The sequence below is a fragment of the Mchenga conophoros genome, linkage group LG18 (assembly GCF_057382185.1).
Source record: "Mchenga conophoros isolate Kocher_MC1m ecotype Shallow Benthic linkage group LG18, M_conophoros_male_GT1.1, whole genome shotgun sequence".
Taxonomy (NCBI): domain Eukaryota; kingdom Metazoa; phylum Chordata; class Actinopteri; order Cichliformes; family Cichlidae; genus Mchenga; species Mchenga conophoros.
Window position 1 is genome coordinate 34386963 of NC_140543.1, and position 25948 is coordinate 34412910.

Genomic DNA, 25948 nt, shown 5'->3' on the forward strand with positions numbered 1-25948 from the left:
ACTGCGGTTTATTTCACACCTCAAACATTTAGTGAACAATTAAGCAAATAGAAGTAATCTGCAATAAATTACAGGTAGTAAGAAAATAAACTACTAACTCTGTTACGCTGGGTCCTCACCTACAGGGGTATTTGTGAAAACGCAGCTGTTTCGTCCACACGTAAACGGTGTTTCGAATCACCGAAAACTGAGATTTTTTTAAAACTCCTTTTTTGCCTTTACGTGTGGACGAGGAATACAGAGTTCGTCACGCACCGTCAAAGGTATGTGCCTTTTTTCATGTCACGCTGTGCACCACATTATTGTTTACATGAGATGAATAGCAGAATGGCAGATAGAGACAAAATACTGTTAATCTGACTGTCTGCAGTTTTTACACACTTACATACATATAGTTACTGTCCCTCCATTTACAAAGGCAGAGGCGTCACGGTGTCATTATTTTACTGTAGTTGTTTTTTTCTGTGTAATAATATTCAACATTGATCTCAATACATTTTTCAAAAAATGCCTCTCTGTGCAAAATGGGTTCAAAAACATAAACAGCTGTAGGATCCTGTCTGTCTGTGATTTGAACCGGGGGAACAAATCGTGGCAGGATCAGCCTGATGTTATTTGTATCTCGCTGTAACTTTACTGTATAAAGAGCTAACATCTCCAAAATGTCAGGAGTAGTTAGTCATTATGAGATGTGTTTGTGAACTAAAAATCAAGAATGTGGGATACTGTTTGTCCGTGATTTGAACAGCCCAGCGCTGCTCCCGACGAAGGGAAAACCAATCCTGCAGGGACCTCGGCACCTGTGCAGGTGAAGCCAAAGGGCAGATTTGCTTCACCATATTTTCTAGTCTTTGGCTTAGAATGAAGTTGGTTTGGAAACATATTCAGCGATGCTTCATCTCCTGCTTTGCGTTTCTGTAGGCGCCCTGTGCTGGCAGTGTCCAAGTGTTTTGTTTTTTTCCCCCCTTTTCATCCCGCGCCCCACCTGCCATGGGCCCCACACTTTGGGAAGGTCTGATCTAAGCTGACTGATAGAGCCGCCTCCTGTTTTGCAGTAAGAAGAGACATTGATTCATCTATTTTGTCCTGTATATTTTAGACAGTAATTTGGGGTTTTGAGATTAAGGAATTGCACCACACTCAATGGAGTTCGTAATTCTACTTGATTAGGTTTAAATTTCTTTTTAATTATAGATTTAATTTGTTGATACTCTAAAAATCGATTCTTGTTAATACCATACTGTACAGCTAGTCTGTTAAACGTAATAAAGTCTGTTCCTTTGAATACATGTTCCAAGTATTTAATTCCTCTACAACTCCAATCTTGGAAGTTAATCATATTATTATTCTGTAGTATATCAGGGTTGTTCCAATTGGGTGTGAAGACTCTGTCATTTTTAGAAAATCCCAACATGCTGCCAGAGCGTAGCTGATGTTGATGCTTTTGAAGCATACATGTCATTTAATGTTTGAGCTAATGAATGGTAAGTCTGAAATCTCTATATTACTGCATAGTGCCTGATCGCTGTCTATCCAGGGCTCATCTAAAAGGGTGTTTTAACCACCTTGAAATGAATTGTAGCCTGTTGGCTAAGAAGTTGAAAGTTATGCAGAGCTAGTCATCCTTTATCCTTAGTCCTTTGTAGCATTTCGAAGCTAATACATGGGGGTTTATCTTTCCAAAGGAATAAAGAAATAGACAATTCCAGAAATCTAAACCAGCCTGGTGATGGTTAACTTGGGATCATTGAAAATAAATTACTGATTCTTGGCAAGAAGCTAGGGCTGAGTATTCAATTCTGATTCAGTTTTAACTCAGACAGTCAGAAATATTATAATTCTGATCATTTATCAGTACTTATCCATATATATGTATAAAAACAAAGCTGTCACTTGTGAGACTTCATCAGAGGTGTGAGCATCACAGCAGCTGCCTTTGTGTCAAAGTAACTGAGGATAAAACACAGAAAAACATGAAGGAGTAATGAAACCTGCAGCTTCAGAATCTGTGAGATGTCTGCTTTCAGCACCCGACGGCATGTCTGCAGACGTGCTGTCAGGTGAACGAACCGCGCTCTTTGTTTTCATGGTTTTTGTGGAATTCGTTTACCTGCTCTTTAATCATTTACTGTTTTAGCTGTTTGGTGGTTGTTGAAATAGTTTTGTGAGCTTTAACCTGAGATGCTGGCGTTTCTGGCAAAATAAATTTATATTTAAAAACCGATTCAGGATTTAATGAATCGATATCACATTATTCAAACTAAAATCAGTTTGAATTGGGAAACTGATTTTTTTTTAAACCCACCCCTAGTGGAAGCGACCCTTCCAATGAGTGATATGAGTAGAGATTTCCATCTAGAAAGATCGTCTTCTATTTTCTTTTAAAGTCGGATGTGGTTTAATCTGCAAGCTTACGAGAGACATTAACACCTAAATATTTGATATTTCCATATTGCAGTGGGGTAGAAGAAGAATAATGGAAAGGAGCAATTAATCGCAATAACTGTAGATTTCAACCAGTTTATTGAATAATGGGGAAGAGTTTATTAATATAATTACCTCAGAGAGAGTGGTTTGTGAGTACTGGAGAATAGTAACACATCATTTGCATAAAGACTGATGTTATGTTCTACATTCTTGCATTTCATATCCTTCATCACTTTAGCCTGTTTAATTGCTGCTCCTGGTGGTTCAATAAAAATTGCAAACAGTAAAGGGGAGCGTGGGCGTCCCTGCCTGGTGCCCCTCTGGAGACAGACGCTGGAGGATGTTTGGTCATTTGTTCTAACACATGCTTTTGGGGAATTATAATATTAATATAAGATTTTAACCAGTTTGTGAAAGAGTTTCCAAAACCAAATTTATGGAAAGTTGCAAATAAAAATTTCCAGTTAACCCTGTCAAACACTTTTTCGGCATCTAGAGAATAGTGTGGTTTCAATTTTTTTACTACATGAATAGTCTATTAAATTAAGTAATCTACATATATTTGTTGATGACTGATTGCCTTTTATGAAACCGGTTTGGTCAGGATGTTTTATGAGGGGGTTTCTCTTCTCTAATCTGTTTTTAGAGAGCTTTCAGATAATTTTATGGTCAACATTAATGAGGGATGTTGGACAATAGCTGGTGGGAAATACAGGGTCTTTGCCTGGTCGTAGCAGGAGACTAATGTAAATATGAATTCATACTTGGTGGTAGCCAGATTTGTCCAGAATTCTTTGTAGAATTCTGATGGAAAGCCGTCTGGACCTGGAGCCTTATTATTGGGTATAGTTTTTAGGGCCTCCTGGGGTTCACCTGATGTCAGTGGTGAATCCAGTGCCTTTGCTTGACTGTCTGGTAATTTCTAAAGGGTTACGTTGTCAAGAAACTTATCATGGTAGTTTTTAGTTGGGTTTATCTGTAGTGAATATAAAGTTTTATATAAGTCCCTAAAAGTGGTGTTTATTCTTTCAGGGTCATATACCGTGTTCCCAGATAAGTCTTTAATGTCACATATAGGCATTTTTTCTTTCATCCATCCATCCATTCGCGTCCACTTATCCTTTTCAGGGTCGCGGGGGGTGCTGGAGCCTATCCCAGCTGTCATAGGGCGAGAGGCAGGGTACACCCTGGACAGGTCGCCAGTCTGTCGCAGGGCCAACACACAGGGACAGACAACCATTCACACTCACATTCACTCGTACATTCACACCTAGTGGCAATTTGGATTATCCAATTAACCTATCCCCACAAGCTGCATGTCTTTGGACGGTGGGAGGAAGCCGGAGTACCCGGAGGGAACCCACACAAACACGGGGAGAACATGCAAACACAGAAAGACCCCGGCCTGATGGTGGAATTGAACTCAGGACCTTCTTGCTGTGCGGCAACAGTGCTAACCACCGTGCCGCCGTGCCGCCCCATTTTTTCTTTCTTTCTTTTTAAATAGCTAGCTAGAAATTGACCGGGTTTGTTACCATGTTCAAAGTTTTTCAAGCAAAGTCTTTGTACTAAGAATTGCATCTTTTAAATTAATAATTTCATTTAATTTAGTTTTACATATTTCGTTCAGTATTTCCTGTTCCTGGCAGGACACATAGGCTTCTTCTAAGGATTTGATGGTTATGCTTACAGTTGGAGTGACGGGAGCGCCATGTGTTGCAAAGTCCGAAATCACTCATGCACTGTTTAAGTATATTTGTGGACTGCTGAGTTCCTGCTGTGTTGAGCCTATCCATTTCTTCATTTAGTCCAAAGTTGAGGTCGCCCCCAAGAACAAGTGAGCAACCTAGGTGTTCAGAGGTGCACCAAAAAAACATGGAGGGGTCATCAACATTTGGGCCATATATACTTTAAATACATAACTTTTTGTTAAGTATTAACAATTTAATAATTACAAATCTACCCTCTGGATCTATAAGTGCGTTGAATACTGCGAAATTAATGTATTAATTAATGTAATGGATTATGTATTAAAGTTGCTACTCCCCTTTGCCTAGTTTTAGAAGACTGAGAACACATTAGGTCTATGAGTCTACTGTAATAAAACAAACATCAGTTTTTTAAACTGGTTGAATACATTTAACCTCTTCTCTCATATTCCATGTGGCAAACCTTAGCATGCCCATAGCTGTGTGTGTACAGCTAATGTTGCACGATGCGTGTGATGCACAAACGAGTGAGGAAAAAGGAAATACATCACTCATTTTTAAGTCTGATTAAGTGTGTGTATATTAATTTATACAAGCGAGCGTGTACACATTTCTGTGTGTGTGTGTTCTATATGTCTGTGTGCACTGGGAGGCTGCAATAGATGCGCTAAAGCTGAGCGTGTGTGTCTGATTGTGCCGTGCAGATGTGTAAAAATAGTTTGTTGTTCATGACTGCGTCGGGAAACAGGTGATCGATGCAGTGAAAGAAAGGGGAAGGAAGAAAAGCGAGGACTTGCAGCACGACTACAGCATTCTCTGTCTCTTACCTTTTCGTCTTGTTTAGTGTTGGTACTAGAGAGTTTTTTTTAGCTAATATGCATAACTGTGAAATCTCCCTGGAAACAGACTTTGATTATTTCACGTGAACTGGTGCTTCAGACACAGTGTTTCCTACGAAGGAGTCTTTCCTTTCATCCCACCATGTAGCTGCAGTCTTAATACCATTAATACACGTTTGATATTCCACGTGCTTCGTGTGTTTCCTTCTTTAAGATCTTTCCCAGTTTTCACGTTGCTCCAGTTGCCCGTGAGTTTAATCTACAAATAGTGTGTGAAAGTCAGTTCAGTTTTCAGAATCACCTGACACACTCCAGAGGCACTATCAGACTACAGAGCTCTACACAATATTGAATTCCTTTGAAAACCTTATAGGGCCTTTCAAGTAATAACTAGCAGCCAGGAGACATGGCAACAACTACACCCATAAAAACAAGAGGGTGGCTGTCATCACTAGAGCTGTGGTTTTGTTGTGTGTGGTATTGTTAAAGAAGTATAGATGTAAGAGTTTGTTCTGGGTGGGTGGCTGTAGCTCAGGAGGTAAAGCTGGTCATCTACTAATTGGAAGGTTTGTGGTTTGATTCCTAGTTGCTCTAGTCTTGCAGAACTGGTTCTTATATAATGCTTTTCTACTCTAACTGAGCACTCAAAGCGCTTTACACAACTTCACACAGGTACTTTTTAAAAGCTCTTTCTATGTAATGCTTCACACGCACATTTTTCGTAGATGCACCTATGGTATGAATTTTAAAATTTCCGTTTGTGTTATCCCATTTTCTGTAGAAGAAAAGAAAATCAGGCTCGATCTTTGAGAAAGAGTGTATTTATTTATTTTATTTAACCTTTATTTACACACATTGTCCCATTGAGACCCAATATCTCATTTACAAGACAGACCTGTTCCAGACAAACGTGTTAAACTTACAACATTAAAAAACCTGGTAAAACTGCTAAATATGTCTATTGTACACAGTCATACTACACAGTAGGCTAAACACAGCTCTGACTCTTTGTCAGGCTGGCTACAGTGCTGAAGAGAAACCCGGAGTTTCTTGTTCCTGATCACTGATGTGTAGTAAGAAGGCCCTGCTCTATGCAGGGATTTTTTTTTAAACTAGGTTTTTCTAGAGTTGTCAGAGCTCTCATTTCAATTGGACTTTTGATTTTTTAAAAGGATTGCATTATCATTTAGACTTGTAAGTTATTTTCAGTGTGTTTTTGCTGAACAGGTGCTCTATATGAAGTATGCAATCAATTTTTTTTATGATAATGTGCAGCTATGTGCTATACAAATACCTACGGATAAATTAAACTGCTTTGAAATTAATTAGTGTGTGCAGAAAAAACACACACAACAAACTGTTACATATTTCCAGAAATCTCACACTGATACTCATCGGGGAATGCCAAACACTCATGCAGGCAATAAAAAACACAGGAAGTGTGATGATGATTGCCAGCAGGCGTTTGCTGGTTTATTATATGGTGGTCATTACGTTTATCATAACTTGCACTGTAGGTTGTATTTGTACATACAATACAACCAGGCAGGTTTTATATATAAATAAGTTGTGCATGATGTATCTTTTTTGCAGTTAGCTGAGTGAAGAGTAGTAGCACTTTGATATTTCCGTCTCACAACATGTAGCATTTAGCACATACAGGCTGAACAGGACTTCAATTCAAACTCTTGGTTCAGCAAGCGCCATTTTTTGAGGAGCCTGTTTCTAGGCAACATCTTAATCAAGTTTCCACCAGAGGGGAAAAAAAAAAAAGCTTAATAGGCCCTCAGGGTGCGATTTTCTATCATCAGCTGTGAGACAAATCTGAGCTGTTAACAAATTAATCAGTCAAACAGGGGAAAAAGACATTTCTTATTTGTAGACAATTAGGCAACTGCTGCTCATGTGTGTTATAAGCACACAAGCAGCTACGTTTAAGGCTGATGTCTAATGGAGAAAAACCCAAAGACAAAATGCCTTGTGAAAAATTGTGATTAATTAGAATTTATGCTTTCAAACGTCTTTACTGCCTCAGTGTCATGTGTAATGAGAAATACACTCATGGAGCTGATCACTCAGACACACACGAATCACAGTGAAAAAGTTTATTGTCACACATCTATTTACACAAATCCAACCAAGGGAGCAAGCAGACAGAGAGGGAGACGAGGGTCAGTGAACGGCTGATGCGTAAACACAGTAAGTGAAACGAAAAGGGAGGATTAGTGAAACTAAGAGCTTACTTGTTACATGGGTGGGAGTTTGGGTACAGGTGGCTGAGGCCAGGCGAAGGAGAGAAGAGAATGGATAGATGGACTGGATACTTGTACTGAACTTCAGTGCTCTAAATTATAGAGAATAAAGTCCTAAATACTACGTAACATTTCCCACATTAGTTGTTATTACAGCCTCAGAATGAAAATACACATGCAAATATTAATCCAGACATCATTCTGTTTTAGAACGGAGTCTTGTTCATGAGTGAGGGGCAGGAAATTGACAGATGGACTGGGGCTGGAGCTTCAGTCGTGCACATGCTGTGGTCATTGTGGACTTCCTTTCAACATCAAACTTAGACTCATTTTATACATCATTTTTATACTGCTGTGGTCTCATGTTTTCAAAGGGAGACATGGGAAACAGTTATGTGTGAAAGGATGCAGAGTGATCAGTGGACATCTCCAAGATGGCGTGGGGGGTCTTGACGCTAAAACAAAAGTAAGCAGCTGCACAGTGGTTTTCAAGTAGAAATGTCCCCAGCTTGCCACAGGCAGTTTGCAGCAGATAGCAGATAGTCAGTTCATACAAGCACATTTGCACAAACTTCTTGTAATTTCAACAACTTCTCTTCTCAGGTCAATAAAAACAAAGATTACCCAGTCTAAAGGTCAAATGTTGAACAACATATTGATCCAATCCAAGCTGGGTCATGGCTGGACGTCCAATCTGCAGGCCTAGTTTGGACATCATATAGATGTCCAGAATTGGTCACCAACAACCAAACATAGACATGATGTGCATGTCTATCCGAAATCCAGTGTTTAGTGGGAATATCTTCAATATCTAATAACTTGGTCTAACAATAAATGTTTATTCCAGAAGTAGTAACAAAATGTGCTGCTGACCTGTTCCACTTCACTGTCCATTCCCTGTTGTAAAGCTTGTCTTTTTCTTAAGACCTGAACTCATCTATTTTATACATATAATGCACACTTGTGCTTTCATTTATTACTAATTCTCAAACTGTTATGAGAACAAGTTAATAAAGTTCAAAACTTGATTCAAAATTGGCTGATAATTAATTGTTGTGTACCTCTAGAACATTTCCAGCATGGCTGCTATTTCTGATCTCTTACTAGAAGTCCTGCCATGTCCTCTTCTATTTGGGCCTCTACAATGGGAGGTGAACTAAGCTGAATGGAGGCGAATCTAACTTTAAATCATGTGGAAGATAGTACATTGATGAAGAGCACAGGTTGTTTCTATATTTGTTCCTCTTAATGTTCCCACTCAGACCCCTGAGGCTATCACAGCACAACTCCACTTTAATAGTCTGGCCCTTGGAAATGAATTTTCTGAGCAGAATCCAATGAATGTTGGGAGAGAAAAAAATATGCATTGTCCAGGTCAGACTGCTCACCTCACACTGCTCTAAACACAGCCTCTGAAAACTGACTAATCACATGGAAGATCATGGTAACACAGAGAATATAGAGACATTAAAATTCAATGATGATTCCCAACAGTTCTTAGAAGTTTTCTGTTGCCTAATAATTCCTATATTCCTATAGTCAATGACGTGCACTGTAAGCGACAATGATTACTAAAAAAAACAAAACGAATTACTTTCATGAAATGAATACTACTGTAAACTGCTCATATTTTTCGACAGAAATGTTCGGTCAGCAAATAACTTTCCATTTATGCTGGAGTTCTAAAGCACTTTATGCTGATGTCAGTGTCAGAAGTGTTGTCACCACTGTTGCAGATGGTGTTGAAGCCAAAGCCATGAAGGCCTAGTGGAAATGTTGTGACTTGTGCTACGGCTGTGTTGAGAGCACTTGCATACACAGTGATGATATGAGAATGTTACATCATGTAAAAACATATACCATTATTATTGTGAACAATGGAACAGTCCTACTATCAACTGAAATATTTGAAAATGCACTTTTGTAGTTCCTTGTAAAATACATTGTAACAGTTTTCTCAGTATTCAGGCATGAAGATTTAGCCCAATTATTGTTATTGTTCATGATGGTCCATGCAAGGCATAAACTCTAGTCAAATTGTAATAATTATTACATTTTTAAAGAAGACTTATGCGAATACTGCTAAATACTTGTAAAAATGAGCAGTTTGTTGATGTTTGTGAAACATCCACAGCACTCAAGCACCTCATCATTTTGCGCATGTGTACACTTGACAGTTACTTAAGCATGTTAGAAAATATTGGGTGGTCTCAGAATCTCATCTCTGCTTTTCGCGGATGATGGGTTTCTGTTGGCTTCATCAGGTGATGGCCTCCAGCTCGCACTGGAACGGTTAGAAGTGAGTGTAAAGCGGTGGGAACAAGAATCATCACCTCCAAATCTGAGGCCATGGTCCTCAACCTGAAAAGGGTGGAGTGCCCACTCCGGGTCAGGGACGACTTCCTGCCCCAAGTGGAGGACTTTAATTACCTCGGGGTCTTGTTCATGAGTGACGGGAGAAGGGAGAGGGAGATCGACAGACAGGCTGATGCTGCGGCTGCAGTGATGCGGATGCTGTACCTGTCTGTCGTGGTGAAGGGAGAGCTGAGAGTAAAAGGGAAGCTTTCGATTTACTGGTCAATCTACGTCCCTACTCTCACCTATGGCCACGAGCTGTGGGTAGTGACCGAAAGGATGAGATCGCGGATACAAGCAGCAGAAATGAGCTTCCTTTGAAGGGTGGCTAGCCTCTCCCTTAGAGATAGGGTGAGAAGTTCAGCCATCCGGGAGGGGCTCAGAGTAGAGCCGCTGTTCCTCCACATTGGAAGGAGCCAGTTGAGGTGGTTCAGGCATCTGACAAGGATGCCCCCTGGGTGAGGTGTTCCGGCATTTCCCACCGGGAGGAGGCCCCAGGCTAGACCCAGGACACACTGGAGAGATTATATCTCTCGGCCTTGGTGTTCCCCCAGACAAGCTGAAGGACGTGGCTGGGGAGGGGGAGGCCGGGGATTTTCTGGTTAGACTGCTGCCCCCAGATAAGCGGAAGAAGATGAATGGATGGAAAATACTGAATGTTGAATAAACAATTTTGTTGTTTCAAAAAGGGCACATACAGGTAGATACAAAGCTGAAAATGACTCGTAGGACTTCTGAGGAATTTATCTATTATATGTCTCTTAGGTATTTTTTGCACACATGTAACATGTAAGTATAGTGATGGTGTGTTTATGTTGGTGTGTTTTTGTGGTATTTGTCTGTTGTTTCCATCGTCCTAGGCAACTGGAGTTAATGTGAGACCACTTATACAGAGATGTTAGCATCAACTCTACAATGATGGGGATTTAAAGGAGGTGAGTAGGCATGAACCAAAACTCAATGTCTAATACTAACTATTAATAACATTTAATTATACACAACGACAGTATATGGAAGATCAAACAGTGAAGCCAAAACGTCTCTATCACCCTCTGGTGTTATAAACCCCACCTTCTGTCAAATTAAGACCAAAAAGGTCTAATCAGATCACATTTCCTGAAAGATTCATTCTGCCATTATTAGTAGTTCTCATCTTGCTGATTTGGGTTCAAGGGGTCTAAGTTCTCATCAGTTAAATTTTAATTATCAACTGTAAAATTGGGATGCAACGTCATCATGACAGCTTTGATTGTCAGCTGCAGTCACGACAAACTTCCACGTCTCTGCTCCGGGACTGCAGCTAGAACCATATCCACAGCTATCTGTTTCAAACTGACAGTGTTAGGTGTTCTACAATAAACGGGAGTAACTGACAGAAGAACCTAAGGCATCCTGACTTTATTTTGGTAAGTTAAATTTGTGTTTTGAGCTAATCAATAAATTCATGCCTTTAGCAGTCAGCAAGGGAAAACAACAGTGTTTGGTAGCTTTGTACACGAACGAATTTACACTGAGTAGAGAAATCACTTTGTTGAGCTAAGTGATTTAATGCTAATTAAAAGTCAGTGCTCTAGTTCAGACATTAGCTCTGCTGCTCTGACTGCAGCAGGCAGCTGCTCAGTCACTACCTAATGCTATTGTTATTGTACTTTTATTATGATTAGTATACTGTAAGAGCAATAGGCTGGACTCTTATGCAGAGTCGAGAAGAGTAATAAGTGACGAGTAACACTATTCTTTTTGAAAGGACATAAAAAATACCTAATAGAACATAATATTTATATTCTGAGACCAAATCATGATATTTGATGTGTTAGGTTAAAATTGTTGTTTTGATTGAAGAACAGGATGTTTTTCTGTTTTTTCCTGCAGGTGACCATAATTCAGAATCAGGACAAGAAACCTGTTCCTGGTTCATGTCATCTTTGCAACTTTCCTTTTAAAAAGCACCAATAGCTCCAATGTAAAAACATTATACTGTTGGTTAGGGCTGCCACAAACGATTATTTTGATAGTCGACTAGTCACCGATTATTTTTGCGATTAGTCGACTAATCAGATCATCATCCACTGGATGTAAAACGTACAGCTTATTGCACCAGCAGCATCTGCTCTTATATAACTATCATTAGCTTACAGCTTTAAGTGTTTCAGGTCTGTGCTAACTAAAAATAAAGACAAGATGATAGTTTATTAAATTTTAATGAAATTTGCAGATTGTTTCGGTGGAGTTTAATAAACTCAGCCGTCTGCTCCTTGCTGTCTAAAATATAACAGGATACCGGAGTATATTCTCGAGCATCTCACACTTCTGATGATCAGCTGTCTGCTTGACGTTGATTCAGCTGTGTAAAAACTATAACTTTGATCTCAGCCAAACCGATTTACTGAGGAACAAATAAAATACTGAAAAAAGCCAAACAATAACATTTTTAAGTTATCTAAGTGACTCATATATCATGTTTAATTTGCCTGGAGTTCTCACCGGCTCTAGTGAGCCTTGCCCCCGGCTCGCTATCGAGCTGGTGGGTAACAGACGTCTCCGAAAATGTCGGAGCGCTTTTGAAAATATGCGGTGTCTTGATAAACTGAGCAGATATTTGAGGTTTACACAGCTACATTCTCACCTGAAAATATGTTAAAAGTTTATTTTGTGACCCAGAAAGAATAATAAGAGTAATATTAAAACTAACCAGCTGCCGCCATCAGTGGCGGTCCTAGCCTGTTTGGCGCCCTGGGCGAACACACCCTCTGGTGCCCCCCCCTCCCCCACCACCACCACACACACACACACACACACACACACACACACACACACATTAAGGATTGTCCATTGACATAAAACTGTTGTCGGAACCATACTGAATTTCACCAGAAAAACACACACATATGAAATTCAAATTCAAATTTTATGAAGAGAGAGAGAGTATGCATAGTATGCAAACGGCTACCAAACAGCCATCATAATTTGTCATACAATGAGAACGGGACAAATCAACAATTGACAAAGACTAATTAATATTAAAACCGCCCCGCCCTCTCCTCCCTGTGCCGCAAGCAGCAGGCGTACCTCGCAAATGGAGGGCTCCCTTACTCCCAGCAAATGGGCGATAGAAAACCGATCGGTGCCTGTACCATTCCCAGTATGCGCTGGCATGACGTCGGGGCAGCATGAATACGAGCAATTTTTATTATTTTTTATTAATTTTTTTGCCGATGCCCGTGATGCCGCCCCCCCACCACGATGCCGCCCCCGGCAACCGCCCGTGTCGCCCGTATCAAAAACCGCTACTGCCCGCCATTGTTGGAAACTGAGGATGGCCGCGCTATGAATTCTGGGATAGAATGGGCCACAAAGTATACACCCGACCCATCCTTCAAATCTGGGGAAATGAAGGACGCATTTGTCGGCCGCATTTGTCGGAGTCTTCGAATTTGGACAGTCATCGTCGTGTCGCTGTAACGTAATCGGCCTACAAATGCGGGCACAGGAGGATGCGGTTCCTGAATTTGGACACAGTTACTGCTTCTTCTTCTTCTTCGAGATTTGACGGCAGCTGGCATCTTTATACATGCAGTGCTGCCATCTTCTGTTTCAGTCCGTTATTACACTCTTAAATCCTACTACTTATTCCTGCGTCTTTTGGGATCTTATAAAGTTTTAAACTATGCGTCGTCTATTAAAATAGTCGTCGACGATTTTAATAGTCGACGTAATCGTGGCAGCCCTACTGTTGGTATATAAAGTTTTTTCTTCACTTAACAAACAGGCCACATCTTAGCTATAGACTGGAAAAAGTTAAGAAAACTTCCAAACCTGAATTCTGTCAGCTTTGAGGAGTACGTGTTTGACAGTTTGTGATGATTCTTTTCTCTTTGTGATCACAGGAGCTGATTCAAATTCAGACTTCAGCATGAGCTAGTGACAGCATCATCTTATATGTCCACACTTTATGCTGAATACACTTATTTGTTTTAATACTGGAGTAAATAAAGTACACAGGCTAAACTACCATATGATGTACTGTCAGCAAAACCTGCAGCTGTTCTGTTGAGAAAGACAAATTATGGGTTCAGGTCAAATTGTTATTACATTATAATTATGTAATTGGTTTCATTATACATATATGTGTATGTAAATATATGTATATATATCTATATCTATCTATATCTATATATATATATATATATATATATATATATAAAATAATAATTATTATTATTATCATTCCCTGCTCGCCCCTGTGGACGGTCTATCCTCCAAGCTTGGGTCCTCTACCAGAGGAGCTTGAGGGTCCTGTGTAACCAGTATGTAACAAAATATATAAACAATGGGCAAATCAGAAGACTTCAGGAACGACAGGAGCCCAGAGGATGGGTAACCACAATGAAAACACAACTGCAAATGATGAAGCAATGGTTCAACTGTATTTGAAATTTTTGCACTGTATTGCATTTACAATAATAACCAAAATTGTGTGTGCGCGCACAGATACCCAAAATAAAAAAGAAACGAATGTTAGACCCGGGTCTTTTAAAGTGTCAATAGGATCCAGATCAGGCCTGTTTGGTGATCTGGTGAGTTATTGGTGTGAGTTCAGTCCACGATCGATGTATGGTTTGCACTGTTTTGTCCTACCACAGTTCAGGCAACCACACTTCAAGATTAAATTCCAAATGGGCTGTGGCTCGCCATCCATTACAATGGAAATTTATTCCTCTTCTGCGGATTTCCACAAAGTCTGTAATCCAATGTTCTCCGGGGAGTCTCAGCTCATTCTCCAACTGAAAAAAACCTGACCTAAGAGTGAGGTCAGAATTACTTCAAATGAACATTGTTCACACTTAACTAACAACACTTCTGTTTAAAGTATAAAGCATGAACAAAATATGTTTCAATTTCTAATGTTGTACAACTAATCAAATTCTAAACATTTTCATTACATGGCAATGTAGCTATCAACAATCATTAAAGCAATTCACACTGCTCATTAAAAGCAGCAAACTCAATATACTCTGCTCACTGTCAAGTAAGATAAGATAAGATAAGATAAGATAACTCTTTATTGTCATTGCACAGTCATACATAGTACAGTAGTACAATGAAATTGGAAAACTGTCCTACGTCGGCACTACATATAACACAACACGACACGATATGACACATCACAACGCAACAAACAACACAACACAACACAGTATATTAACTTAGTATAAAAAAGAAGAATAAGTGTATTTGTATTGCACACTGTTATTATTGCACATTAATTGTGTGACAAACCAGTGTGTGAATGTGTGTGTGAATGGGTGGATGACTGGATATGTAAAGCGCTTTGGGGTCCTTAGGGACTAGAAAAGCGCTATATAAATACAGGCCATTTACCATTTACCATTTACCATTAATTATTATTGCACCTTGTTATAAATATAAATATTATTATTGTTATTGTTTTAAACATTGTTACCTCCCCCCTAAAAAAGTCCAGGGAGGTATCCAGTCAGGTCAGCTATTTACATTGATCAGGGCTATTGCCCTGTTGTAAAAGCTGTCCTTGAGTCTATTTGTTCGGGACCTCAGCAGCCTGAACCTCCTGCCAGACGGCAGCAGCTTAAACACCTGGTGTCCTGGGTGTGTGCAGTCCCGTACGATGCTGTGTGCCCTCTTGAGACAGCGAGTGCTGTACAGGTCCTTCAGGGAGGGAAGAGGATGTCCAATGATTTTTTTGGGCCATATTGATGACCCTCTGGAGTGCCTTTCTGTGTGCTGTGGTGCAGCTAGAGAACCACACACCGATGCAATATGCCAGCACACTTTCAATGGAGCAGCGGTAGAAGACGGTCAGCAGCTCCTTCTTCAGGTCCATTTTTCTGAGGATTCTCAGAAAGTGGAGACGCTGTTGGGCCTTCTTTAAGACCGCAGAGGTGTTAGAGCTCCATTGGAGGTCTGTGTCTATGTGCACACCCAGAAACTTGAAACTGGAGACCCTTTCCACGCACTCCCCGTTGATGCTGACAGGCTGCAGCTCGGACTTCCTCCTTCTGAAGTTAACTACCAGTTCTTTTGTCTTGGTGGTATTGAGGTCCAGGTTGTTATCTACACACCAATCTGACAGCCTCTGAACTTCAGCTCTGTACACAGTCTCATCTCCCCCTGAGATGAGCCCCACCACAGTGGTATCATCTGCAAACTTGATGACTGTGTTGTCTGGGTGGGAACTAACACAGTCATGTGTGTACAGAGTGTACAGTAGGGGACTCAGTACACAGCCTTGTGGAGAGCCGGTGTTGAGGCTGAGGGCTGAGGAAAGATGAGGCCCCACTCTAACTCTCTGTACACGGTCTGAGAGGAAGTCTCTGATCCAGCGGCAGGTGGTGGAAGGAAGTCCAATTTCCAGCAGTTTAACTATTAGTCTGTCCGGGATTATCGTATTGAAAGCAGAGCTAAAGTCAACAAAGAGCAGCCTGGCGTAACGGCCCTGCACTTCCAGGTGAGAGATGGTGGTGTGGAGCGTTGTAGCAATGGCATCTTCAGTTGATCTGTTAGCTCTGTATGTGAACTGGAGCAGGTCGAGTGTGGGTGGCAAGCAGGACATGATGTGACGTCGGACCAGTTTCTCGAAGCACTTCATTATAACAGGTGTTAGAGCAACTGGTCGGTAGTTGTTGAGGCTGCTAATGTTAGTACGCTTTGGCAGTGGGACAATTGTGGCTGACTTTAGGCACGGCGGGATGCAGGACTGGGACAGTGAAGTGTTGAAGATCTTGGTGAAGACCCCAGCCAGCTGGTCTGCACACTCTTTTAGGACCTTTGCGGTTACCCCATCTGGTCCGGCGGCCTTCCTGGGGTTCACTGCCCTCTGTGTGTGCCTCACCTCATATTCCTGCACTATGAGGCTTGGGCTGCTGCTGCTGCCTCTGGTCCCTTCACCTCAAAGCGTGGTTCAGCTCCTCCGCAAGCTCCGCGTTACCCTCAGTCAATGTGGTATTGCAAGGTTTGTAGTTGGTTAAATGCTGAACTCCCTGCCATACCTGTTGTGAGTTGTTCGTTGTGAAGTGGTCTTCGATCCTTCTCTTGTACGCTGCCTTGGCCTCTCTGATGCCTCTTTTCAACTCAGATCTGGCTGTACTGTACTGCATACCATCACCGGATCTAAAAGCGGCGTCACGTTGCTTCAGCAGGACCTGGACCTCTTTAGTCATCCAGGGTTTCTGGTTGGAATACACCCGGAGACGTTTGTCCACAGTGACACTGTTGACACAGAAGTTAAAATATGAGAGCACTGATGTTGTGTGCTCTTCAAGGTCCTGATGTTCGAACACGCTCCGGTCCGTGTTTTCAAAACAGTCCTGCAGCTGATGTGATGCACCTTCTGGCCAGGTTTTCACAGTTTTTGTGACTGGGGGGGGGGGGCCTCTTCTCCTAATGGGAGTGTATGCAGGGATCAGCAGCATGGACATGTGGTCTGACAAACCTAGATGTGGTAGAGGGGTTGCTCTGTAGCCTTTTTGGATGTTGCTGTAGGCTTTATCCAATGTGTTTTTCCCTCTCGTTGCACATTTAATATGCTGTTCAAATCTGGGGAATACTGACCTTAAATCAGCATGGTTGAAGTCCCCAGCTATAATGTGCACTGCGTTTGGATGGGAGTTCTGCTGATTGCTTATTGTCTTGTGCAGCTCCTCCATGGGCGAGTTAGCATTAGCATCTGGTGGTACATACACAGCCGTTACCATGACAACAGTAAACTCGCGAGGTATGTAGACGGGTCTGCACTTCACAGTCAAATATTCCAAATCTGGGGAACAATGGCTGTCTACAGTCTTTGTGTTTTTGCACCAGCTGTCATTGGTGTAGATGCATAAACCCCCTCCTTTGATCTTACCGGAGTGGCCATTCCTGTTGTGACGGTGGACCGTGCGGCCTGCTAGCTCAATAGTCGAGTCCAGAATTGATGGCTGCAGCCAAGTCTCTGTGAGTTATAATATTATGCTGCTGTTCCGTACACATTTGTTGACTGCAATTTGTAATCTCAGTTCGTCGATTTTGTTGGTTATAGAAACTATGGAAACAAACTCAGAAGGTCCTGACGACTGTAGGTGGACTCTACTTGATGTATAATAATAAAAAACACACACATCCACACAGATACACTTAGAAAAAGTAAAAAACAAAACACTGAACATGAGGAGCAGTGAGCCGCTGCGTCTGTGCGCGCTGCCATCTTGAAAGTAACAACAGTGATGAATAAAAGTAACACAATAAAACATTTCAATGCAACAGAGAGACATACTTTTTTCCCCTAACAACAGCTAATAAGTTCTCAACTAACACTTAACAACGGGAGTGTGCGTTTAGCTAGTACCCGCTAGCTACTTGCATAGTACCGTCACCATTAGCGTTTGTTTTTTGAAGCGAACAACGTCAACATTTCAGGATGCCGATCAGCGGCTATAACAGTTTGGTTACTCACCAGTGCAAAGCACTTCGTATTCATAAAACTAGTTTCGGCTATCCAAATCTGGCGGCTAATCAAGCAGACACCAACAGCTTCGCTGTTTCAACAGCTACCACGTTTTCCCCACAGGTACAGCTATGGCGCGTGTGGTCTAGGCAGCCTTAGCAGCGCAACCAAACATGAAAGCACAAGGCGGGACAAACAATCCCATTGGTTGGACCGCATTTGTATCCAGGTCAAAAAATAACCTTTGAGAAACAAAAATAAATAAATAACACAAATAATGCAATTCCGTACAAAATAATTTGGATTTTTTTTCTTTAGAGTCTCTCTCCAATTATGAGTGTTTTCAACTGAACAGAATAAAACACCTTTAATAATAATTACAATAAACAGTCTCTAATTGCATCTGTTTGCCACTGGGCTACACCTGCGCAGTATCTTAGCTGTTCCTAGGACTGCGCTCTTCTGGACAGAGATCTCCGATGTTGTTCCTGGAATTTGCCGGAGCCACTCGCCTAGTTTGGGAGTCACCACACCTAGTGCTCAGATTACCACTGGGACCACCGTTACCTTCACCCTCCACATTTTCTCAAGCTCTTCTCTGAGCCCTTGGTATTTCTCGAGCTTCTCGTGTTCCTTTTTCCTGATGTTGCTGTCATTCGGAACTGCTTCATCGATCACTACAGCCGTTTTCCTTTGTTTGTCTACCACCACTATGTCCGGTTGGTTAGCCATCAACATTTTGTCCTTCTGTATCTGGAAGTCCCACAGGATCTTAGCTCGGTCATTCTCCATCACCCTTGGGGGCGTCTCCAGTTTTGACCTCGGGACTTCCAGGTTATACTCGGCACAGATGTTCCTGTACACTATGCCGGCTACTTGGTTATGATGTTTCATGTATGCCCTGCCTGCTAGCATCTTGCACTCTGCTGTTATGTGCTGGATTGTCTCTGGGGCATCTTTACACAGCCTGTACCTGGGGTCTTGCCTGGTGTGATAGACCCAGGCCTCTATGGATCTTGTGCTCAGAGCTTGCTCCTGTGCTACCATGCATTAGTGCCTCTGTGCTGTCTTTCAGTCCAGCCACTGGTAGGATTTATGAATATCAGCCACCTGCCGGTGGTACATACCGTGCAGGGGCCTGTCCTTCCATGATAGTGCCTCCTCTTCCTCCTCATTCTTGGGTTTCTGCTGCCTGAGGTATTCACTGAGCACTTTATAATATATAAAAAGAACATTTTATATTAAATGTTAGATTTAAAAACAAGCAAACAAAATATTGTGTAGAAATATAATTTGCTTTTTTCTTTTAACAACAGGACCCAGATTCCATATTATTATTGACAGCTACATCCACCCTGGGGGAAAGTGAGTGAGACCATCAGGATAAAGCTGGGTCTGGATTCTTCGGTCCAGTGATTTTTAGAAACTTCTCCCTTTCTTACATCAAAGCTGTCCTGTGTTAGATGTTTTGTTGCAAACGCTGTCAAACCTAAAATGAGGATGTGGGCCCAGCTAGTGAATATGCCAATTGTCATGACCATTGATCAACAACCACTGATCACAGATCATTTGCCATGAGTACCATTCACAGCGAGAGAGAGAATGGCTGCAATCACAGTATGGTGGTGACAGATGTATCCTTAGGCCCCCTCCTTGATTCAGAGATGGTCTTTCCCTTTTCATGTAAATGGCCTCCTTTTCACTTAGGCAGCGGTTGTTCTTCTCTTCTGGATCAGCTGGAGCTTTCTTTAGGCGCCTTCGCAGCTTTGACAAATGTCCAGCTGGGATAAACACATTTACTCCGGGCCTTCTTGGTGTGATGTTCTTCTGCTTCTCTGGCCGCTGTGTCTGTGGGGATGGTGTTCACTCTATGTTGTAATGTCCTGATGACACCCAGTTTATATGGATCCATATGCGTAGGTAGGTTTATGGTACACATCAGCTTTTAGATGTCCCCCATTACTGATGGAAATCTCTCAGTCTAAGATAGCTAACCTGCCACTTTTCATATCCTTCCTGGTGAATTTGATGTGTTGGTTCACTGAGTTAATGGGATCTATGAATTGTGGTACGTCCTGAGATGTGATTTTCAACCAGGTGTCATCCACATACCTGAGTCAATGACTTGGTGATGTTTCAGGGTAGGATAGCAAAGCTCTCTTTTCCACTTCTTCCATGTACAAGTTGGCCACGATGGGTGAAACTGGGGAGCCCATGGCACACCCATGTTTCTGCCTGTAGTACTGACCCTTGTATGTGAAATAGGTGGAAATAAGACACAGTTCCAAAAGCAAACACTTGGTCGATGCTGAGAGTGGTCCTGTCACTTCAGTGACTGGAATACAAGTGAAGAACAAACCGTGCACCTACCCTTGTGTGCCGGAAGGATGATATTGTAGTTGTCATTACTTAGTGATGTGAGTGAAATTACTAAGTGTGAAATTGAACAATGACCCCGAAAAAATTCAAAGAGTAATTCTTACAGTATAAAACCAAAGAAACTGTATAGATGATGCTATATGCACACTTAATAGCATCTTCCACATTATCAGTGAATCTTTTCAATGTATGTACACTCCTTTAGGGTGTGAATAAAATGTAATCCTTGATAAACCCTTTGCACAATTAATACTTGCTCTATTGTGAAGTGACCTTGTTAAGTGCATCTATTTACCTTTCTCTATCTAATCACCCAATCACACGGTAACAACTCAATGTATGTAGGCATGTAGAGGTGTTCAGGAAAACCTGCAGAAGTTCAAAGCTACATTAAAATTGAAAGTTTATGAGGAAAATGACAGAAGATAGGTGTTGAAGATATGATTCATGCTTCTTTTACAGTCAGCTGGTTGTTTCCGTCCCCACCTCTTTCACACATCCCACTGCTGAGCTGTTCCTTTCTGTCTGTCTATTGTAGGTTTCATAGGCAGGCACTAACCCAGGATTTAATTTCAGAAGAAAAAAGGGTAGCTTTACAGCTCTGTGCAGAAGGAAAGCAGGTAGTGAGATAAAGAGAGAAATTCAGGGAGAAACAGGGTAGGCCCACGCTCTTCTCTTCTCAACCTTGCTCTAAAGGGTGAATTGAATCATAACAGTAAGTGGGCGAAAAGAAAGAGAAAAAAATCCTTTCCACGCAGATTCTGACGTACATCTCTAGCTGACTGGGGGTCATCTGATGATGTGATGAAGTAGGATAATGGCAGTATAGGAAAGAGAGAAAGTGATGGAGAGGGAGTTGTTGATAGCTTCCAACAGCTCTGGGTGTCTCCCTCTCTCTCTCTCTATTGGATTTTAATGGCTGTCTCTTTGTAAAATCTGTCCAGCTGGGGGAAATTGTCGTGACTTTCTTCCAGAAGCTGACTTAAACATACATCATATGTCATACATATTAGACATACGTATGACTTAGAAATTAACTGTTTAAAGCAAATGTCTACACTGAGTGTTGGCAATAAAGACTCTACTCTGGTAAAGAACTGTGGAACATATTCAGGGCAATAACAGTAGTTCTTATAGATTAAAACCCCCCCAAAACAAAAACAGAGAGTAAATGAACACTGATGTGTTAGCTGACATTTTATTTTAGCTGTGCAAAGCAGCAAGTGCATTTTCATAGTAAACCAACAGAATGTTTTTTTTTATTAATAATGCTGTTATTGCTACGTGAAGGCTTTGTGTTATGTGTTTTTGCCTTTTATACCACTTAGCTACCACAATTAGTCAACTATTTTGACCAATTTTTTTTTTAAATAAAGATTGTAAAGTATTTCATTTGGACTTTAATAACACAATAATCAGCACATTATGTCAAACAAAGATGCACAGATGGATTAAACAGTGTAATATATATGGTGTTGCATTGACAATGCACAATGATTTGGTCCTCAGAACATCAACTTGGGGCAACCGGGCATACTGTTGTGATTCTGTGTACATTATTAGAGGAGGAGGAAGGCTATAGAGTGAGCATGTGTGTGAGCTCCTCACATTTCTTTTGAATACAGCAACAAGAGAAATAAACAAGAATAACAAGACAAAACTGGTTATTTAGATCCCCACACTCAAAAAAAATAACAATTTGAATGAACATAAACAAAAATCATGGAAAGGATTTCCACGTGATTAAATTGCATTTCTGAATTTCATGCAGCTCTAACATGATATAATTACGTTCACCTTAGAAACAAGAAATTTTTCTGTTCCAATTACAAGTTAGACTCTTGTAAATGTAACAACCACCCAATTTACTTATTTTTTTAATGCATAAGCTATACTGTGACAGTACGGTTACTTCTTTGGTGGTTTCATATATAGCCAGGGGTTTCAGACTTTGGATGAATTGGCATGAAGTTTTTGTCCACTTCAGTACTTCAGAAGCAACAGCATTTCTTTTACTTATCCTTACTTGCTACTACAGATGTGGCTTGTGCAGGTATAAGTAACCAAACAGTGAATAGCTAGAGGTGGGACAGCAAACCTTACTGGCCTTAAAAGGCCTGGTGCTGATTTGAGATGTGGTGCTTCCATTTAGATGGTTTTGCTGTGAACAGACATCATGAAGTCAAAGAAGCTCTCCATGTAGGTGAAACAAGCCGTCCTTAAGCCATCTGAGAAACTGCAATACCGCTCCAATATTAGGAGTGACAAAATCTATAGTTTGGTACATCCTGAGAAAGAAAGCAAGCAATGTTAAACTCAGCAATGCAAAAAGACCTGAATGTCCACGGAAGATAACAGTGCCATTGAGAGCATCCTCACTGGATGCATCACCACCTGGTATGGCAACAGCACCGCCTACAACTGCAAAGCCCTCCAGCGAGTAGTGCGGTGCTCTGAACGGATAATTGGAGGTGAGCTTCCCTCCCTCCAAGACATCTACAGGAAGCGCTGCCTGAGGAAAGCGGGGAGGATCATCAAGGACTCCAGTCACCCCAGCCATAAACTGTTCAGACTGCTTCCATCAGGAAGGAGGTTCTGCAGCATCCGGTCCCGTACCAGCAGACTGAGAGACAGCTTCTTCCATCAGGCCATCAGACTGCTGAACACTTCATAGACACCTCAGCTTCACTACTGGAACTTTAACATTATGCACTCCACACTGTATATAAATGCCACTTGTTTTGCACATATTCAACTCTGTATATTTTATTTTATTTATTTTATATATTCTATTTATTGTTTACTCTATTTAATTTGTAAAATATGTGTACACACACACACACACACACACACACACACACACACACACACACGTAGAAAAATATTTAGTATACACATCCAGAAATGCATACACTATTATATATTGTACATATATTTATTAGTTTCAGATGTAGCCATTCTTGTATTTTGCTTGTTTACATTATTGTATTTTGCACAACTCTGTTGCTTGTGAAGCTCGCACACAAGAATTTCACTCACATGTGCTGTACCAATGTACCTGCACATGTGATGTGACAATAAAAGTGATTTGATTTGATTTGATTTGGTGGATGATCAAAACAGAATCGAAGAATAAAATAGAATAGCCCTTTATTTTTATTTTTTAGCCAGAATTCAGTTACACTCCTAGACAAAGAGGTTGTAGTAAAGCTCTGATTGTCGCTCCTTTGTTTTGTTTGCAAGGGATATGGTGTTGATGATAGATGGAAGCGGGTTCTTGTTTTCGCAGCTGGAAGCGATAGTCAGTCCTGCATTTTATTTTTTCTCCCTGCACCGTCTGCGTCACTTGCTGTTCCAGACAATTACCCATGGTGCACCCAGTGGTCTCGCAATCTTGGGTGGGATACTGTTGATCCAACTTGAAGTAAAGTCCGGGTTCAGGCTAAGGCTGATGTTTATCAGTTTCTGATGATCAGTGCACTTCAGGAAGATCAAGCGGTGCGGGTTCGTAGCTTAGAAAAAGTCGCACTAAAACATTTGACAGATTTTCGAGCGCCGTGTACATAAAATCGTTTCGAGGTCAGTAAACACAACCAGAGTTCATACATAAGTCACACGGGATTATAAGGGGATCTGTCGACTTTCAGAAAAATCAAAGGATTGATTTTAAGTGCGCCGTATTTTCCAAAAAACATGGTAATAACGACGGCCTGCTAGCATGCGCTACCAAAAATAGTGCTTTGTTGTGTATCTGACGGACGAAAGCTAAACCAGTTCCACACCACTGAAGTTGCAGCATTTTTACAAACCAGTTCTGGTTCATCTGTTTCATTCAACGATCCGCTTTCGCCCTTCTTATTCTCCGTCGCCGCCATGCATTTTCCGCCATGTGCGTATGAAAACAAAGGCACTGCGCATGTGCATTTTACCCAAATTCTATTGCGATATTTCATTTTCTTATTATTGCCCAACATTATACCGGTATTACTGTGAATGGTATGATATAGCCCAGCCCTAATGGTGATGAGAAACTGCTTCACAACATCCAACAAAGTGAATATAGTGGATATCCAAGTCTACCATAAAAAGAAGACTGCAGGAAAGGAAATACAAAAGGTTCACTGAAAGTTGCAAGCCACTCATAAGCCTAAAACATAGATAGAATAGACTGCACTTCCAAAAAAAGCTGAAACAATGAAACAGCTCTTCAGTGTCATTTTTATTCATTGTGGCAATGTACAGAACTAAATCCCTCCAGCCCATGGAGGAATACATTAGCTACATATTAAGACTTTGTCAGATATTTTCTCTGCTGGTCACATATTGCATACCTCAGCCCTGACGTGGGTCACGAAGAGTTAGAAGTCCCTGGGCTTTTTGCGTGAGAACCTGTATTCAGGGACAAATACTAAGGTCAGAGAGCCATCGGATCTCATTTTAGGGTGAGTATAGGGTCATTTGATCCTTACAACCATTGCAAGAGCTTGGTCCATGGCAATAAGTTGGACTTATTCCCGGTGGGTGTTGGACTCCACCAGAGATGGACTTTGTCACCGATTGTGTTCATGATTGTGCTCATGGGGCAGGGATAGCTCAGTAGGTAAAGTGGTCGCCCCATGATCGGAAGGTCGGCGGTTCGAATCCACTTAACGGCTACCCTGAGGTACCCCTGAGCAAGGTACCGTCCCTACACACTGCTCCCCGGGCGCCTGCTTAGTGGGCTGCCCACTGCTTCACTGAGTGAATGGGTCAAATGCAGAGAAAAACAAGTAATTTCCCCATGGGGATCAATAAACTATCCATTATTATTATTATTATTTTTATGGACAGAATTTCTAGGCATAGCCAAGTGGCAGAAAGTGTCTATTTGATCTCAGAAACTTGTCACAACTCAAAGCACCTCCAAGTTCAAGGCCATGGTCCTCAGCTGGAAAAGGGTGGAGTGCTTGCTCCTGGGAGAGGTGTTCCTGGCAGGTCCCACAAGGAGGAGACCCCTGGGGCAGACTCAGGACACACTGAAAGGTTATATCTTTTGACTTGCCTGGGAACACCTTGGTGTTCCCCTGGAAAAGCCGGAGGAGGTAGCTGGGGAGAGGGAGGCCTGGGTGTCCTTGTTTCTCTATCCAAATTTGAACTTCCTACAATTATTCAGCTATCTTCCATAATTACTAAGTTAAAGTCATCATCATGTCTTTTGGATAAAAGAACAAGCTGATGCTATGGTGCTCTGAAATTTATTCCACTGCTTCATCCAAAGCAACAAGACAGACAAAGTTTTTATATGATTTAGCATTATAGAAATGAATTCTAAAATGCTAAACGCCTATATACATTTGAATTATTATTGCAAAGTTTGCATTGCATGACTAAGTGTAATTGATTCATACTTTATGCATATTGTGGTCCCTGTATATTGCGTCTTGTATAAGGATTGTACACCAGCCCATTGTCAAAGGGAAAACTACAGAATCCTGATTATAGTTAGCTGGTTTTATCTTTATCTATATTAAAGGAAATTGAAACCTG

General features: G+C 41.2%; 1 protein-coding gene across 2 annotated transcripts in view; it reads left to right on the top strand.

Moving 5' to 3' along the window:
- Window positions 1-25948, top strand: part of LOC146554249 (disks large-associated protein 1-like) — a 164818-nt gene that overhangs the window by 33353 nt on the left and 105517 nt on the right. Inside the window, exon 2 of one of the 2 annotated variants that reach the window (XM_085253284.1) lies at window positions 10443-10517. The exons of the other annotated variant lie outside the window; for it this stretch is intronic. The gene's annotated coding sequence lies outside the window, so the exon portion shown is untranslated. The remainder of the gene's footprint in view (window positions 1-10442; window positions 10518-25948) is intronic. 2 annotated transcript variants of the gene reach the window in all.